General features: G+C 39.3%; 1 protein-coding gene across 1 annotated transcript in view; it reads left to right on the top strand.

Annotated features, from left to right (window-relative positions):
* The window catches only part of CPQ (carboxypeptidase Q), a gene marked incomplete at its 3' end in the record, with an annotated part of 88,358 nt that overhangs the window by 34,987 nt on the left and 36,549 nt on the right, over positions 1 to 16,822 (top strand). The window lies entirely within an intron of this gene.

The raw sequence follows: 16,822 nt of genomic DNA, 5'->3' as shown, positions 1-16,822 counted from the left end.
AAAAACAAACCCAAAGAACAGCACTTCCTAAGAAATCCCTCAAACAAGTAATTCTTATTCACCTACTCTTCTACATTTCAGACATCTCAACTTTTCAGTCCTTTTCAGGTGGCAGGTTTGAAACCACCAGGCTCAGTGCTAACGTACTAGGTTATATTTTAGAAAACTATAAGAATAACTGTGTTCTAAGAACAGGAAATTCAACTAAACTATACACAATTTAACCTCCTCCTTTTTGTTTCCCTGGCTTAAAGCTCACTTTAAATATTACCATCTGCACAGGGTTGCAAAGAAGCGTGTATGTAAGCAGCAGGGTAATCCTAGCACTGTAACAAATACAGTTATTGTTTTAAATAGCAAGTAGTAAGTTAAGGTTCCCATGATGATTTGTGCTTGGGGTTTGCTTATTGTTCTGTTAATAATCTTCAAGTGATTTCTTGATCAGGCAAATAAGCCAAGTTCTGCTGTCTGGAAATAAAATTGTTTGCCCGAGTTTTTCCTCAAACATAAAAATGAATGCAGGATGTCAGTTTAACTTTTTTGAAGATGTTTTTTCTTGTGCCAATCATTGCTGCATTTAGCAGGAGTTTTATGTGTATTCGTTTGGAGGAATAAACCATCTGTGCTAAAAAGTATCTGCAAATTCTGTTTGAACACTAGTTAATCCTAAATTGTTGGTTTCCATTTTAAGACTTTTTTTCTTGTTTTTGTTTTTGTTTTTTTCCAACTTCTTAGCCAAAAATCATACAAATTAAATTAGTGGTGCTGAAGGATTTGTGCCTGGTATGAGGTCTTCAATGTCAGCTTACAACATGGAATGAATTTTCTGGCAGTGTGGTGTATTGTGAAAATGCTGATGCAGCCTCAATTACAGCAGCACTCGAAATTGCTGCTAGGGTACATCTACTGAGCCAAGGTCCTTTTTTAAACATTGTAGTTTTCTAACTTCAATGGAAAATAAGAATTACTGTCTCTGTCCTTTAAACCAGGCATAGCTCTTAAAAGATTTGATTTTTTCTGAGATAGTAGGTCTGGAGCTCTGGCTTGTGGTGTCTGGAGGTCCTCAGTGTTAGCATCAATGTATGGTTTCAGAAGCTTGATCACTGGGCAGGGAAAAAGGAACCACCCTCTTGGTTGGTTGGTTTACATACCATCACCTATGAGTCTAGCTTCATGACACACAAGTTAAAGACAATGCCCCGACTTCTAAATTAGGGTTCAGTTGATTTAATTTAATGTCATATGAATTTTTCGCTGAAATTTTTTTCCTGAATTGTTTGATGCATTTCAAAATTCAGCATTTGAGGTTTTGAAGCGTACAAATGTAACCTTCAAAGATGTGTTAGGATGCTTCCCTGGTACTTGATTTTCTCTTTGCTGTCCTGCTCTGTTTCTTTAAGTAATGAAACAGATTGGGATCTCTTCACTTCTTCCACTGAGCAGCTCAGTTTTTTGGAACACTGGGTAAAGACTTATTTACAAACCCCCTGCTGATGTTAATGGGAGTGGTAGTGGACACACTTTGAAAATGTAACCAAGAAACAGAAAAATAAAACAAGTGAATGTTTAGGTTTTTTAGTACTCAGTTCCTCTTGGAGCCTTAACGGGTGCTTTGCCATGCTCATTCCACTGCGTTACTCCGGTAAAAATGGGAACCATCTAGCTATTTAGGCAATAAAATACATTGCAAACCCAAACTCTTACAATGCCTTTTATGCCAAAGTGTTTCAAAATGCAGTACAAACCCAGGGGAATAGAAAGGTGCCATTTCCATGGGCCAGAATTTCAGCTTAAGTATTGAATTGAAACAAAAGCAAATCTGGATCTCTGAACTCTGGGTGAGAAATCAGCAGCAGGTGGTATCGCTCGTACAAAGCTCTAAAGCAAAACAGTTTGAAATTAGGCTGAAGCCTGTGAAACGTAACTGGTCACAGGTATTGCAGCAAATTATAACTTTAAAAAGTGCAAACTAATTGAAAGTGAGAGTCGCTGTAGGATACTGAAGAAGTCTGGTGAGAAGTGATACAGTTGTAGATGTAACTGCACGTTGGGCAGGTTGTGTTCATCTATATGTTGACCAGAATTTAATATACTGCTTGATATAGAAATAATTAATTAATTTCTCCTTGAGATTTTATTATGTTTATTAAAAATAATCACCAAGAACCGAAATAATATTTTTCAGAAAATTTTGTCTGTTACAAGCCATGTATTAAAATCCTTAAAAGGGGAAAACAATCTATTGGTTTTCCTTACCTGTTTCTTTTTGCTTTATTTCACTCTTGCAGCATGTCCAGTTCAGTCTCTCATTTTTAAGTAATTTTTCCAAGTGTTTTGTGTGGATTCTTGCATATAGCAATGGAGGGACAAAAAGTAAAAATATAAAAATGCTAAGGAAAACAGAAAAAAAAAGGTAGTTTAAGTACTTCTGACATGTTTTCCTAAAAGTTAGCTTTATTTTAGACATAGTGTTCGTAAAATCTTCTAATAGATGCTTTGTTTTGCTGTTAAAAGAAATGTTTTGTATCATCAGAACTGATATTGAGAATTTTCAAACTTGCAAACCTGTGTTTAGGCACCTGTGCTTAACTTCAACATGTTTACATTGCTAAATACCTTAAAGCAATAAAATAAATGTAATTACTGCTTTGTGAAGCAACAAGCTCTTAGGAATGCCTTCATCTTCAGAAGTGATGATGTGACGTGGGTGCAGATGTCCTGTTGCTTTTTGAGGGAGCACTGTACCCAAGCCATGCTGGTACTCTTGAAAAGTTAATCCACGGGTACTTCAGGTTTCTGTTCTGATTTCACCTTTCTGTTCAGTAGCCAGTAGCAGTAAGCAAATGCTTTAGCATCAATTGCTCCCACTAAGAAAAATGTCTTTTAAAACCTACTGTAAGTTGCAATTTTGCACTACCAAGTTTTCAGGTGGCATAGAGAGAGTCCGAACAGAAAAAGGAAATGGATTTTGTCACGCTGTCAGTAAAGCTCAGTATCTCACCAGTGTCTCTGTTCTGTTTACTTTGTATTATCCCTTCTAAATTAGGGAAGGGCTGCTTTCCGCAGACAGGACCCTTGCTAACGTCAGAGCGGGTGTGACTGTGCATGTTCTGAGCAGAGACATCCACCATCCTCACTGTCAGTCCTGAGGTCCTCATTTAGTGCCTGCTGAGGCCAGAATCCCTCTAAGTGCCCAAAGGAGCTGAGCCTGGGACTGTAAGAGAGTCAGTTCCAGATCAAGCTTTTCTTCAGATAAACAGGTTGGAAGCAGTGAGACCGTTAAACATGCTATGACTTGATGCCCTGGCAGCTTTTCTGAGCTTGGGGTCACATTCTCAGGGTGCTTAGGACAGCAGCGAGAATGGAAAACCTGTGGGCTCTGTGACTTAAGCCTGTATGACTGCTGACAGTTGAGACAAAGAGCTTGTGAAAGGGAAAGGTTATGGTAGCAGAACCTGCAGAGGTCCAGGCTGTTGCAGGTTAGAGGCATTTGCAGTCCATGCATGACTTTTATCTTGGAGAAGGAGTTTGTGAAGCACACTGTTGAACTCGGGACAGTGCTGTTATAGAATCATAGAATCACAGAATGGTTTGGGTTGGAAAGGACCTTAAAGATCATCAAGTTCCAACCCCCTGCCATGGGCAGGGACACCCTCCACTAGCCCAGGTTGCTCAAAGCCCCGTCCAGCCTGGATGTTAGCATCCTTTTGTACTGTATTGTGTATTGGTAAGATGTTTTATTTAAACTATGTAAGTTGACACTGGAGACTGACTGACTGAGAAATTCTCAAGTTAACTAATGCGGTTTTCATTTGCAATTCAGGCAGAGCTGGCAGTAAAACATGTTTGTCTTCTCATTTTAATACAAATGTAACATGATTGGTCTTAAAGTGCAGAAGCAACCATTCCCATCTCTGGGGAAATGCTGTAAATAGTGGCTGTTTCTTGTTAGTCTGGCTTCAGTGTACCTAATATGCCAAACACAGAACCACAAAATACGTGATTAACTGACAAGGAATCAAAGAGGATAAAGATATAACTCTTCTTTCAATATCTTTCCACAGTGCATATTTCTTGGTGTGCAGTACTGTTTTACCTATTTTACAGTTACTAAGTGATGGGAAAACCTTTTCCTAAGTGCCCTGCAAAGTACATGAATTTAATTGTTTCTCATTATTCTGTGATCTGTCGTAAATACTGCAGAGCATAAACAGGAGGGCTCTGAAGTGTCTTTTTTGGAATCCTGGATAGCTGTTCCAGGAATTCACTCTACACTGCATTTTGCCTCCTGTTTTTATGGAGTACCATATCTACAAAATGTGCCATTTGAAAAGTGGCTCTGTTTTGAACTCCACAGGCATCAAAAGACCATTGAAGAATGTGTTGTAGCTCTGAGCCAAGTTTGGACAGCACTTTGAAAGTAGCAGTCCTAGGAATGACCTGAGAAACAGAGATGCTAAGGTAATAGGTTGTGAAGTTCTTTACCAATGTGTGATTGTTGTAACAGAACCTGTTCTACAAAGGAAATGGCAGCTTATTTACTTTTTCATTATTCTTCCTTTCCCTATTTAAAAAATCAGCCCTGTCTTAGAATTTGTGATACTGGGCAAAGCTCCAGGGAACAAGAGAACATGAAAACTGTCCAGGCTTCTGAGCCCGTTAGGCATTCATGCACAGAAGGAAAGAAATAATTTGTAGACCAAAAAAAAACCACCCCAGAAAAAAAAAAAACAAACTTCTCTGAATATGTGTAATACTCAGTACAGTGTTGTTTTATGGCCTGGCATCAATTCTACATATGTTAACAAAATGTCTATCCATTAGCCCTTTGATGTGGCTTCCAGATATCCGTATGCTCAAACTAAATCATGCATACAATAGAGCTTTGAGTAGAAACGGTTTGAGAGCCTGGTGCCATCATGTTATGGCTCCATTATCACATTTTCTCTGTGTGGATTGTTTTGCTATTCTTTCCAAAATGTTGAAGGGTTTATAAGTGCACTTCTGCGAACCTCTCTCCCGTGACTGTAAGCTGATGCCTACCTCTGCTAGAATTTAAGAGAATTTAAGAGGAGATTTATGGTGATTGGGTTTGAAGAGTGCCAGCCCATTACTTGATGGGAAAGAAGAAGGACAAATGCTGAAAAGAAACAAGAGAAAGGCTGAAGAAGGAACATTGGCATTCTTCGGAAATGTTTAATTTTCTTTGAAGTTTTTGTATCAACATTTGCTGAAAGAAGTCGTATCCTCTGTGTGTGTGTTTTATTAGTATCAGGACTCTGTACTATTAATCGGGGGGGGGTTTATAGTGTGCCTTGTGGGAGTGGCAATATTGCTGTCATTTGTTCTTAAGCAGAGGTCTTGTCATGATGAAAACGATCACATTATATGAAACTGATAGGGAGGAAAATTTTTCTTTCTAACGACTACTTTAAAAATGTGTTGCTTTTTTTTTTTTTTTTTTTTAACTGCCAGAAGGCCTACCAAATTTTAGGTCTAAAAGGCATGCTAAATTTTGTGGTGTAGAGCTTGGCAAATCTTCTAAAACTTGAATTGCTCATTTAAAACCCAAGAGCTGACTGAAAGAATTTGACTCTGCTGGGAGAACTTGGCAACAGTTTGCCTTCTGACTCTAAATGACCAATATGTCATTTTTTTGAAACCTCAGTATCTGGGTATGCAACAAATACATCTGATAAGTTATTTGTATGTGCATGGTTGATGTCGTTAAGGGGCAACAGTTAAGAAGCATTGTACTACTTAAGAGTGGGCGTCTGAAATATTGTTGGAACAAATGAATTTGTGTGTGGGGAGGAAAGATTCAAAACAGCTACATCTTTGTAAAAACAATTTTCCTGACATGATTTTGCTGGAAACAAATGTTATTGTAATGTTCAGATTGTTGTTGTAATGTTCAGATATTTCAGAAATGACTTGGACCGTATCTATAGATGGGCAGCTGGGGGAGAGGGGTGGGATGGTAGCGGTCTCTGCTGATCTCGGAGACACCTGAAGTTGCCTTGTCTCTCAGCTCGGTGGTGCCAGAGCAGAACCAAGGGATGTGCTTCTCTGAGTACGAGCGAGCCACCAGCTCTTTAAAAGGGTCCTCCTCTTGCCAGCTTGGGCAGAGATATCACCATATACATGTCAGCTGGCTGCCTGTCCCAGCCTCTTTCTCTTTTTGAATCCAGTCTGATATCAGCCCAAAGCTGCTTGTTAGACCTTTGCTCTGTGCATTACTCTTTGGAGCATTTGGTTGGATTTTAACTTCTCTGCTTCTTAAACTGCAACCAACTAAATTGTGAAACTAGAAGTCAAAAGCGAACATTTAGGGTGCTTGTTCTGTTGGTCAGTGAATTTATCTGAGCGTGCAGTTTTTTTAGTCCTTTTGATGATGTGAGTATAAGCAGAAATACTGTAATATTTTTTCTTGCCACCCATTCCTTTGTCTGTACTCCCACACAGCAGTGTAAAAAATTACTGTGGGATTTTATTTCAGTAATAATTTACAAATACACAGAGGGTTTACAGAATGATTGTGAAAACTTTTTTTCCCCCACATTGAAAAAGTTATCTTCTGAAATTACGCTGAAGTCTTCTTTCATTATAATACACAAGAGTATCTAAAGGGTAGTCCTGGGTTTTGCAGATGTGATACTTGCCTGAGGCATGAAGTAAGAAACCACAATATTGAGGAGGAAGGAGGAAAGAAACTATATCGGTTTTTTTCGTTATGAATAAGTAGGTGCCAGAAATGCTGGTGCCCAGAGTCAAGGGTTAATTTAAAACCGACTCTTCACTGTGGAAGTAGTAAATACCTATAGTACTGTGTTTGCATCTGTTAGGTGCAGACTGCATGCTTGACCTTGTACAGCAGAAGGAGGACCACCGAGATAGATCTTGTCCTAGTGATTCTTTAGTCCAGAAGATGAATACAGTGCTAAGAAAATACATCTTTTTCCATGCAAATCTAATGGAAAACTGCATGTCTAAGACTGTGTGTTTTGGATATAGAATGGTGTTCAACGCAGATTCAGAGGTTCTCACACAAGGTACCAATATGGTAGTGAAATCTTAGATGGTGGACAGAGCTAACATTGTTAATGGCATGGAGGGAAAATGCTAAAACCAGTGAAATCTAAAATGTTCAGGCTGAGGCTGAAGAGAAAGGGGGGAAGAGCTTGGTCTGCTCAATCACACTGAAATACTGACAGTAGAGGTGTTAGGCTAAGAAACGTGTTTGCAGCAGCTGAGAGCGATGGTTACTCAGCGATGTAGCAGAGTATCTAGCAGAGGGCATAGCTCTAGTGGGCAGAGAGACAGTATTCTTGAGAGGCACTGAACCAGCTGCAGAATTGTGGGTACACCTGTTAGAGTTTCACTCATCGTATTGGTGCTTTGTGAGAATGGGAGAGATGGTGAAAAAGATAAGCTGACCACAGCTGGCATGGTCTTTAGGAGAATTAGTTTCAAGACCTTGGTTTGCATCATTAGTACATGCTTCAAAATGTTGGTATCAGTTTGTTCTTGTTTTTTTTAATAACAATTCTTATATAGTCTTTTGTGCAATTTCATTGCCCCAGGAGGAGTCCCCTGGGCTTCTGAGACCTGCAAGGCCTTGCACTGTGCACTGTAGCTTTATTGTAAATGTAGTCACAGTGATGCAAAAGTATTTATTGTGCTTTGTCAAGGCAAAATACACAGTAAAGCACATTATGCCAGCAACATTCGTCCAAAGTGATTGTTAATAAAATGTTAAAGATCTTGTGAGGCTGCCAGGCATAAATCTTAATTAAATCAAAGAATGAGCTTTGTTTATAAAGTTTTTCAAGTATTATCAGTACTTATACCAACAATATATCATGATGTAATATGTAATTTATCTAGAATTTTATTGTGCACAAATATAATTCTAATTCGTTGTAACAGGTAAATGGAAATTTTGGACAAATTCCCGATTTACTTCATTGACTTTTTTCAATAGTACTAGTCAGAAAAGTAAACTGTTTTATGTGTTTAGGACTGAGATCTCATTTCTTCTTTATTGAAGTTGCAAAGAAAAAAAAAAGGCATGTTACAGCATCTTTAACAGAAAAATGTATTTTGTACCACAGGTTCTGTAGGTTTGCTTCTTTGTTGTACATGCTGAAAAGTATGTTCCTCACAGCCTGCAATTGTTTTTCCCACTAGTTTTTATTCTGTCATTTATTTCATACACTGGTTTACAAATTTGAGCAAAAATAAACTAAAATGTGTATACTTCTACTAGTTACATAGTCCCTTGACATCTGATTTCTATCACAGTGTTCAAATTTACAACCAACATTGTGAAATATTACTCTCAAAAACAGTGTACAAAGTCCTGGTATAAATTGCTCAGAAAAAAGTCCCTGTGTCCCATTTCATCTGGTCATACACACATTATCATACTTAGGGTGGAGAGTGGAATAATATTGTGATGTAAGATGAAATAATCTGTAAACCATACTGCGCTAGAAATTCCACCAAATTGGTGTTTTTTCCTAAAGTGCATATAAGCAAATAGAAATAGGATTTTCCTTGTGTTTTAAATATTTAATCTGAACAGGGAAGAATATTAATGCTGTCTCAGTACTTCTGTATCACTTAAAATTCTGGGCTGTATTTTTTAATAGTGTGTCTGATCTAATGATCATTGTGCTTAGTTTCTGTTTTCAGGGATGTCAACTGGACCAAGATTTTTCTCATCCTCTCCCTGTGCCAAATTTAATGTACTGCTTATGGGAGAAGATATTTAATGAAATAATATTCCTCCACTCTAATGGAATTTGTTGCTGTAAGCTATATCTATATGAGATAGTTGTAGGACACCTTCTCTGACGTGCTTCTCAGCAGAGTAGAGCATATCCCACCATTCCAAGTGGGAAACGTTCTTGCCAGGAGAGTGATTACTGAGCTCTAAAAAGTGATGTCCTCCCTCCTTTTCTTTCCCCTTCCAAATAATCAGGAAGAGGACCTGAGATCACATTAGTCTTTGTGAAGAAAAGGAAAAACAAGATCTTGAACTGTTGACAAGTATGTTTCTCTGTCTTATCTTACAAGCAGATGCTACAGCTCGTGATGTGTTCTGCTTGTATGATTTTGTTCCTTGGCATTGTAAACCTGAAGTCAGGGATGTCTTGGATTTATGTTTTGCACTTCTGCTTAAAGTCCGCTGACCTCAGTTTATACGCTAAAGTGCTCCAGGGATCTGTTCACTTAGCTGAAATTAATGTTCAGATGATACTTTATTTGACTGTCTCTTAACACATTCTGCAGGTTGTTCTGCAAGTCTTTCAGCAGCTGTTACACTGTGAATATAAATAGGCTATAGTTAATAAGCCTATTTACAGCAAGCCCAAGTCTGACAATTTTTTTCTCATTCATTAGTGTTTCCAGCCTTCAAGTAAGTTTGACAAAATAATTGGATTGCACCCTTACCCACTAAGTATGGTGCATTTACTTTTTCATTGATTAATTTGGTAGTTTAAAACTGCCTAGACAAATTTAAATGCTGAACTTCAGGAAAGAGATACAGCTATGTATAAAGACATAAGCTGATTTTGATAGACTGATTACATTTTTTTTAAAAATGGTAAGGATAATATACTAGATTATATGAAAATACATAAGTTTTGTCTTCTTCTGTCTGTGGACTTTGTTACACTCACAATTTCCTGCTAGAGATCAATGTAGCTGCCCTCCCTGTCCCTGCGAAATAGCCAGCAAGCCTTTCAGAATTACTTCCATTTTCATTTATCTGTGACAGGTTTTTCTGTGAATTAAGAACAACTCGGGGGATGTTCACAGTCTTACTTCAGCGTGACCTTCTGAATCTGCTGGTGACTGGACTAGGGAGAGGGAATGAAGAAATGTGATGGCAAGTGTTGCCAAGGTCAGAAAGATAAAGTACTAAATACTCTGGAGGAGAGAACAACGATTCAGAATAATCTTGGCAAATTCATAGGAACCATCAATCTCATCAGGATGCAATGTGATCTGTTTTTCTTTAGGAAGCAGAAATCAAACGTGCAATGTGCCCTGGCAGGGTGGCTCATAGAGGATCCTTGCCATATTCGCTGAGAACAGCTGTAAGGTACTTAGGACTTAGCAGGCGTGGTACAAATTGAGGCATAAAAGTAATGAGGTGATGTCCATCTTTTCCTTGGAAAAGTTGTCCTACCCTGTGAGCAAGCATGTTTTTAGGCAGATCCACAGGTTGGAGGGTTGAAAGGTCACACTTGAAGAACATGTTTGTACAGAGACCAGTGGAAGGATCTGGAAAATCTTTCATGAGTTTGAAAAGCTCAGGCTGCTGAGAGAGCGTCTGATTGTTCAGCATACCGCAATTGCTGCAGTTTGTTTCCAAAGCCTGAAGAAATGGCTTTGGTTTTCTATTTATCTATGTAGCACATTTAAAGCTCTTCTAGTGGCCTTTCAGCATAGGATTCTGCAATATCACAAAGCACGGATGTTAGCTGTTTAAGATCCAGACAATAATATATAGATGGGAAAATACATCATTTGCACGTCTGTCAAATTAAATTACTTGCTGCTAAATTCAGTTTTGTTAAAGGAATCCAAGTTTGTGTTGAAAGCACAAAGAAATATCAGTTTTGTTTTCTAATGGGAAACTTTTCCCTAATTAGGAAAGGTTGTATATATATGTTTAAAGGAAAAACAACAAAAAATTTCAACCAAACCTTTCCCTGCTTAACTGAGAATCACTTAATGAATTTAATTAAGATGATCTTTCAAAGCCACGAAAGAGCATCTAGCTTGCAGTAATTTTAGCTGTTTAAATCCAGTGACACTGAAACTATTTAAATTGCTGTAAATACAGTTTTAGTGGTTTGAAGGAATCTTCTTTATCTATCATTGTATTTTCATTTAAATGTGTATCTTTTAGGAACAGATAAGGGTTTCTTCTTTCAGGGTGGTGCAAAAAGATACTAACATATTTTCAGTAACTTCATTTTTCTTTGTGAGCGTTAAAATCTCTCTAATCTCTGAAGCAGAGAACTGGTATATTTTTTTCTCTTCCCTTATCTGAAACTGCATATTTATTTGTAATGTGGATCATAATTGCTAATACCAATTTAAAACTGGAATGTTGAACCAAGCAGAACTAGAGATCAAGGGATTATCCACACTGTGTTGGATAAATGTGGTGTGTTGCCGTATGGATGCAACACTGATCTGGGATATGGGTGTGTAGTGACAGAAGGTCATGTCGTGTCTTTCCCATGGTGTCACTCAAAGCCTCCATCTCTCGTAGAGTAGAATAAGAGACATCTTTGTCCCCCTCTTCTCTGGTGAACTCTATCAGATGACAATCCACAGAAATTATTTGTCTGACAGGATTAAGCCTAATGCTGTGCATTTACTCTAAAGCTGACCTCCTGAATTAGTAATTAAGAAACCTTAATTTATCTGAGGTTCTCTAGACAGTCCTGTGAAGAAATTATATTTTTTCAGAGCTCTCTTCATTTTCTCTGCAATGTCTTAGGTTTAATCAACCGTTTGCCTTTAAAAGAAAGTAATGTTTAACAAACTTGTCATAGAATCATAGAATCATTAAGGTTGGAAAAGACCTCAAGGATCATCAAGTCCAACCCAACACCACCCAACCCACTAACCCATGTCCCTAAGCACCACATCTACACGTTTCTTGACCCCCTCCAGGGATGGTGACTCCACCACTTCCCTGGGCAGCCTGTTCCAATGCCTGAGCACTCTTTCAGTATCATTAAAGATTTTGTTCTGCAGGTGAAAATGGAATTGGTTGGATGTGTGTATCAGTACGTAAGATCAATATTTTAAAAAGTGGTAGATCTAAAATGTTCGTCACAATCTTCTTTGAACCTTGGGAAAGGAATTTGAAAGTAACTAGCCTTTTTTTTTGCCCCAGAGTTTTTTGCAGTCTTTATTTTAATACTTTTTGAAAAGAATAAAAATGAAGGAAAATGGTAGCATAGGTAGTAAAATTGACTCAAACAGTGAGCAAAGGAAGGAAATAATTCTGTGTCACTTTTTCAGATGCATAGTAAATGGCACAAAACTATTTTTGTGGTGAGTAAAAACACTCTCTAGGTAACCTACATATCACAAATTTACGAAAACAAAGCAAATGTGAATTCAGGATACCATAATGTGACCTGCTGTTTCAGTCTTGGACCTGGAGGTACAACCTTCACCGCTGGAACAACAGTTAAACAGCAGGTAATGTACTTCAGTGCTAACTTTACATTGGTGGGGATGCCAAATTTCTAGCTCCCTTCCCCCCACATCCTATCGTTGTAAACCAGCAGCCTTCCCCCGGACGTAATCCCCACCATCTGGGTTACTTCAAGTCCCTTTTTGAAGTGGTGTGGATAGTCTTCTCCCATTTGTTTGGAATTAAGTGCAGGAAGAATTGTTTAGCTGTTTGCTACAGCCAGAATGTTGCACTGTGGCCAGAGTACCAAATGATGGAAAGTTTTTTGGTGGTCAACAAAAGGAGTCAGCTGGTGGGCAAGCTGCAGTTCTGGGAAGAGGAAGGAAGTGCTGTGCAGGTCTCGAGCCTGGGACCTCGGTGGCTTTTTGGCTCAGCCATGAATGGGCTGTCATTTTGTGGGCCAGGAGCACGTTTTTGAATGAAGAGCTGAATGGAAATACGTATTCTGATTTTTGCTGCCAGCTTTATTTATTTTAGTGGTGCTTTACCTGTGTGCCTGCTCTTCTGTTCACCTGCTGAGTGCCTGCACGCATGGTGGACTCGCCTTCCCCGGCATTGCTGGTTGGAGCTGGGGAGTGCTGACTTTGCAAGGGCAAGTCCTGGGGGAAAAATGAAGGCAGTTGGAGGTTGGGGTTTGCCACTGATTGTTTCTAAAGAGTTTTTTCCTCTTCAGTTGACTGCTTGATGTAGTCCATGCAGTGCTAGCCATGTGAGGGACATTTATTTCAATTGCAAATTTGAAGTAATTGCTTTCTGAATTAAAGGTGACCTACAGAGGGTTGCCTCTCCTACCTATTTAGAGAGTAGTTTCTCCTTCGTGTATTTACACATTAATGCAACTCCACAGAAACTGAATGTGCCGGCTGCTGTTCTGTCCTGAACCTCTCCTTCCCAAGCAAAAACCACAGAAGGACTACTCAAAGGCTCCCACTGTAAGAAGATCAGGTTCGAGACCATCTAAGGAACCTGAAGCTGTGCAAATAATAGAATCATAGAATAGTTTGAGTTGGAAGGGACCTTTAAAGATCATCTAGTCCAACCCCCCTGCAATGAGCAGGGACATCTTCAACTAGAACAGGTTGCCCAGAGCCCCATCCAACCTAACCTTGAACATTTTCAGGGATGGGGCATCTACCACCTCCCTGGGCAACCTGTTCCAGTGTTTCACCACCCTCATCATAAAATATTGTTTTCCCTATATCTAGTCTAAACCTCTCCTCTTTTATTTTAAAACCGCTACCCCTTGTCCTGTTGCTACAGGCCCTGTTAAAAAGTTTATCCCCATCTTTCTTATAACCCCCTTTAGGTACTGAAAGGCTGCAATCAGGTCTTGTTGGAGTCTTCTCTTCTCCAGGCTGAACAACCCCAACTCTCTCAGCCTGTCCTCATAGGGGAGATGTTCCAGGCCTTTGATCATTTCCTTGGCCCTCCTCTGGACCCACTCCGACAGGTCCATGTCCTTCCTGTGCTGAGGACTCCAGGCTGGATGCAGCACTGCAGGTGGGGTCTCATGAGAGCAGAGCAGAGGGGGAGAATCCCCTCCCTCAGCCTGCTGGCCACGCTTCTTTTGATGCAGCCCAGGATACAGTTGGTACTTCTGTCTTCTACTGAAGATATGTATCCTATACTGATAAATGGGATTTAGTCGTAGTCAAGGTATCGAGCCTTCTCTACTGGTCTTCAGTTTTATGTGCCTGTGCTATCTAAAAACCCAGGGTGAAAACTGTGAACTCAGTAGGTATGGTCCTCTTGTGTGATGGGGCACATTCTGACAAAGCTGTTGTCGTAGATGGTACTTCTTAAAGTTGGTCCAAGCCTGCAGAATTAAAATCCTTCAGGAAATAAGGGCTTTCACTGACCTCCTGTTCCAGAGAAAGGCAGCTTCCCTTGACCTCACTTTCTCTGCCATAGAACTGCAGCACCATGTACGTCTGCAAACACTGTTCCTCCAGCAAAAATAAACAACTTTTTAGAAGACATTCCAATACGTATTTTTTTCCCCTTGGAATAGGTTAAAGGACGAACAGTATATGGCAGATACTCATCCTGCAGAGTGATACACTGCCGGTGGGTGTTTAACACATCCTCGTTACAGAGATTAATAGACAGCCAAGGCTACTCTGATATTACAGCTATGAATAATTTTTTGTCTATCTAGTTTTGAATAAAAAACAGCTGAGGATGGATCTAGTATTAGATTTTAGTCCCTTTATGTCTTAAATGACAGGGAAGCATCAGGCTTTGGGAGTAGGGGGTTTTACCTGACTAAGGGGCACCAATCCCATTAAAATTCGTCAAAAATGTAGGGCCTCCCTGCAGCAGATAGGCTGGTAGGTGAACGTGCAGTAAGAAGCAGGAAAATGGCATCTGTCTGAAGTTTTTTCAGTTTCTATCTGGGCTGCAGAAGCATTTGAGGAGACATTGTCTTCTTCCTGCCAGTAGCATCTGGACCGATCAACCACTTGGAAATGAAAACGACTGGGGAGTAGTCTGGCATTTGTATTTCCCCTTGTAGAGAAATGTATGTCCATGGTGGTACACAGCCCAGAGGAGCCATCCCCATGAGGGTTCACACGCGGGATCCATCAAGTCCAAGAAACTCAAGTCCCCAGTCCGAGCGTGCGAGTTCTGCTCTCGGATTGAGTCATTCCTTCGCCTGGGGATTCTCTTGGATTTCGTAGTCCTAGCAAATGCCCAAATATTTGTGATGCTAGTAATGACTGGCTGAAACGTACTTTGCCGAAAGATGCAGTAGGCCAGATCCATGACTCACCATGATCTATATATTTTTTTTTCCCCTTTCTTTCTTTTGCTGGAAATTAAGCAGCTTTTGAAAGACTCAGCAAATACCGAATAGCAGCAGCCTGTGTTCTGAGCTCCCATCCCAGTGTTCTGCTGACTGCAGTAGTTTCCTACTGAATGCAAAATCAAGATCTGATGTTAGTACCTTAATTTTAATGCTCTGCATGACTCCACTGTCCGTTTTTAAATGTACTCTTCAAAATCTCTACAGTTAGTTTGTCTGCCAATGGACAGGTAGGAGACAACTGCCAGGGAAAAGGAATATAGATGATGAAGTGGATCTCCCAAGGAAAAAAATCTGAGTTCATATCCATTTATTAGAATTTTAACTTTCTCTTTTGCTTGTCTCCCCCTTGTCCCGACCAAGCATGTCTCTGAGTAAATAAAGTTATTTTTTTTACTTGCAGTCTCAGGAAGAGGGCTAAGAGGAAGAGATTTCTATTTTTGCCTTCATGGGAATGTGTTGGTACAGCGATGAGGGGGATCTTAAGTGCCAAGGAAAATGTGTTCTGAATTTATTTTATTAAATAATAATGCTGTATGTTGTGAATCCTCTATTTGGTTGCTGAAAGTTGTGTGTTGCACAGCCTGACTTACATACTTTTGAGAAAAATCTTTGGCTGAAAATGCATGTTCTGCACTGAAACAGAGATATTTTTGTTCACTTTAACTTGCTCATTCCAAGAGGAGTTGGAAAACTTTGGGAGAAATTTTTGCTGTGTAAGATGCTTTGTTTCTGGGTGTGATGGCTCACAAATAATATATGTCTGACATACTTGGGTATGGAGTTACATTGTTCTTGGCTATCTAATCAGGAAGATATTCAGTGAATGTTGTCAGAGCTGGGAATGGACCAGAGCACGTATGTATAAAACAAGAACAACTCCTCCTTGAAATTCTAATCTGCCCGAGTTTCTTAGTAGTGACTTTTATTTAAATGATATCTAATAACCAAAGTTATATCTGCAAACTCCATTTTGATTAAGGTTTATAAAGCTGTTTATTCAAGAGGCTGTGGGGAGGACAAGGCGTAATGACTGTCACTTGCTGTTTGCTCCCTTCCCTCTACCACTGGTAACCCATGCGGTGTATTTTCTGCGTTATTCTATATTAACAGAATGCACTCTCAATATCAAACTGTGTAGAGACATGTTTTGAAACCTGTTACACTGTTTTCAGCTTTTTGCTGTGTCTTACAAGGTTAAAAAAATACTGCAACTGAAAGTAGATTTGGTACTTTTGATTTACTGTCTTGTTCGAAAGTGTTATGGGAAAGAGGTTCCTCGTGACACTGCTCTTAGGAACTGTAACTCTTCTGAAGATAAAAGAAATTGTTACAGTCCTTTCACTAGCTAATTTCTACATTCCGTAAATGGATTGCTGTGTATCCAGGGAAAATTGCTCAAGGGAAAAAGAGCTGGTGACTTTTATTTAGTGCATTTTGTGCAGCAGTTACTAGGCTAGACAGAATGATTAATAAATTACTGGTTTATTAACTTGGAGCGAATCGCTTTTTGCTAAAAAAAAATCATGCAACAACAATAAAAGGTTTTTACAGCAAAATTAAATATTTTGAACAGTGCTTTCTGTACTTGACAAGCTAATGTACTCTTTTTATGGAATAACTCATTTTACTGTGGCTTAGGGGACTTGGGATATCATAGAGAATTTGAACATTGTGGAGCAGTGGATTTATTAAGATGTCACAAGTGATTGTTCTGGAGGAATGCATCCTCTTTTTTCTTTTTCAGTGCAGTTCTAGTACTGGAATTGCCGTAGTACACT

This window comes from Pterocles gutturalis, unplaced genomic scaffold, assembly GCF_000699245.1.
Source record: "Pterocles gutturalis isolate BGI_N339 unplaced genomic scaffold, ASM69924v1 scaffold2562, whole genome shotgun sequence".
Classification (NCBI taxonomy): Eukaryota; Metazoa; Chordata; class Aves; order Pterocliformes; family Pteroclidae; genus Pterocles; species Pterocles gutturalis.
Note: the sequence above shows the minus strand (reverse complement) of the source record. Positions and strands in the feature narration are given on the sequence as shown.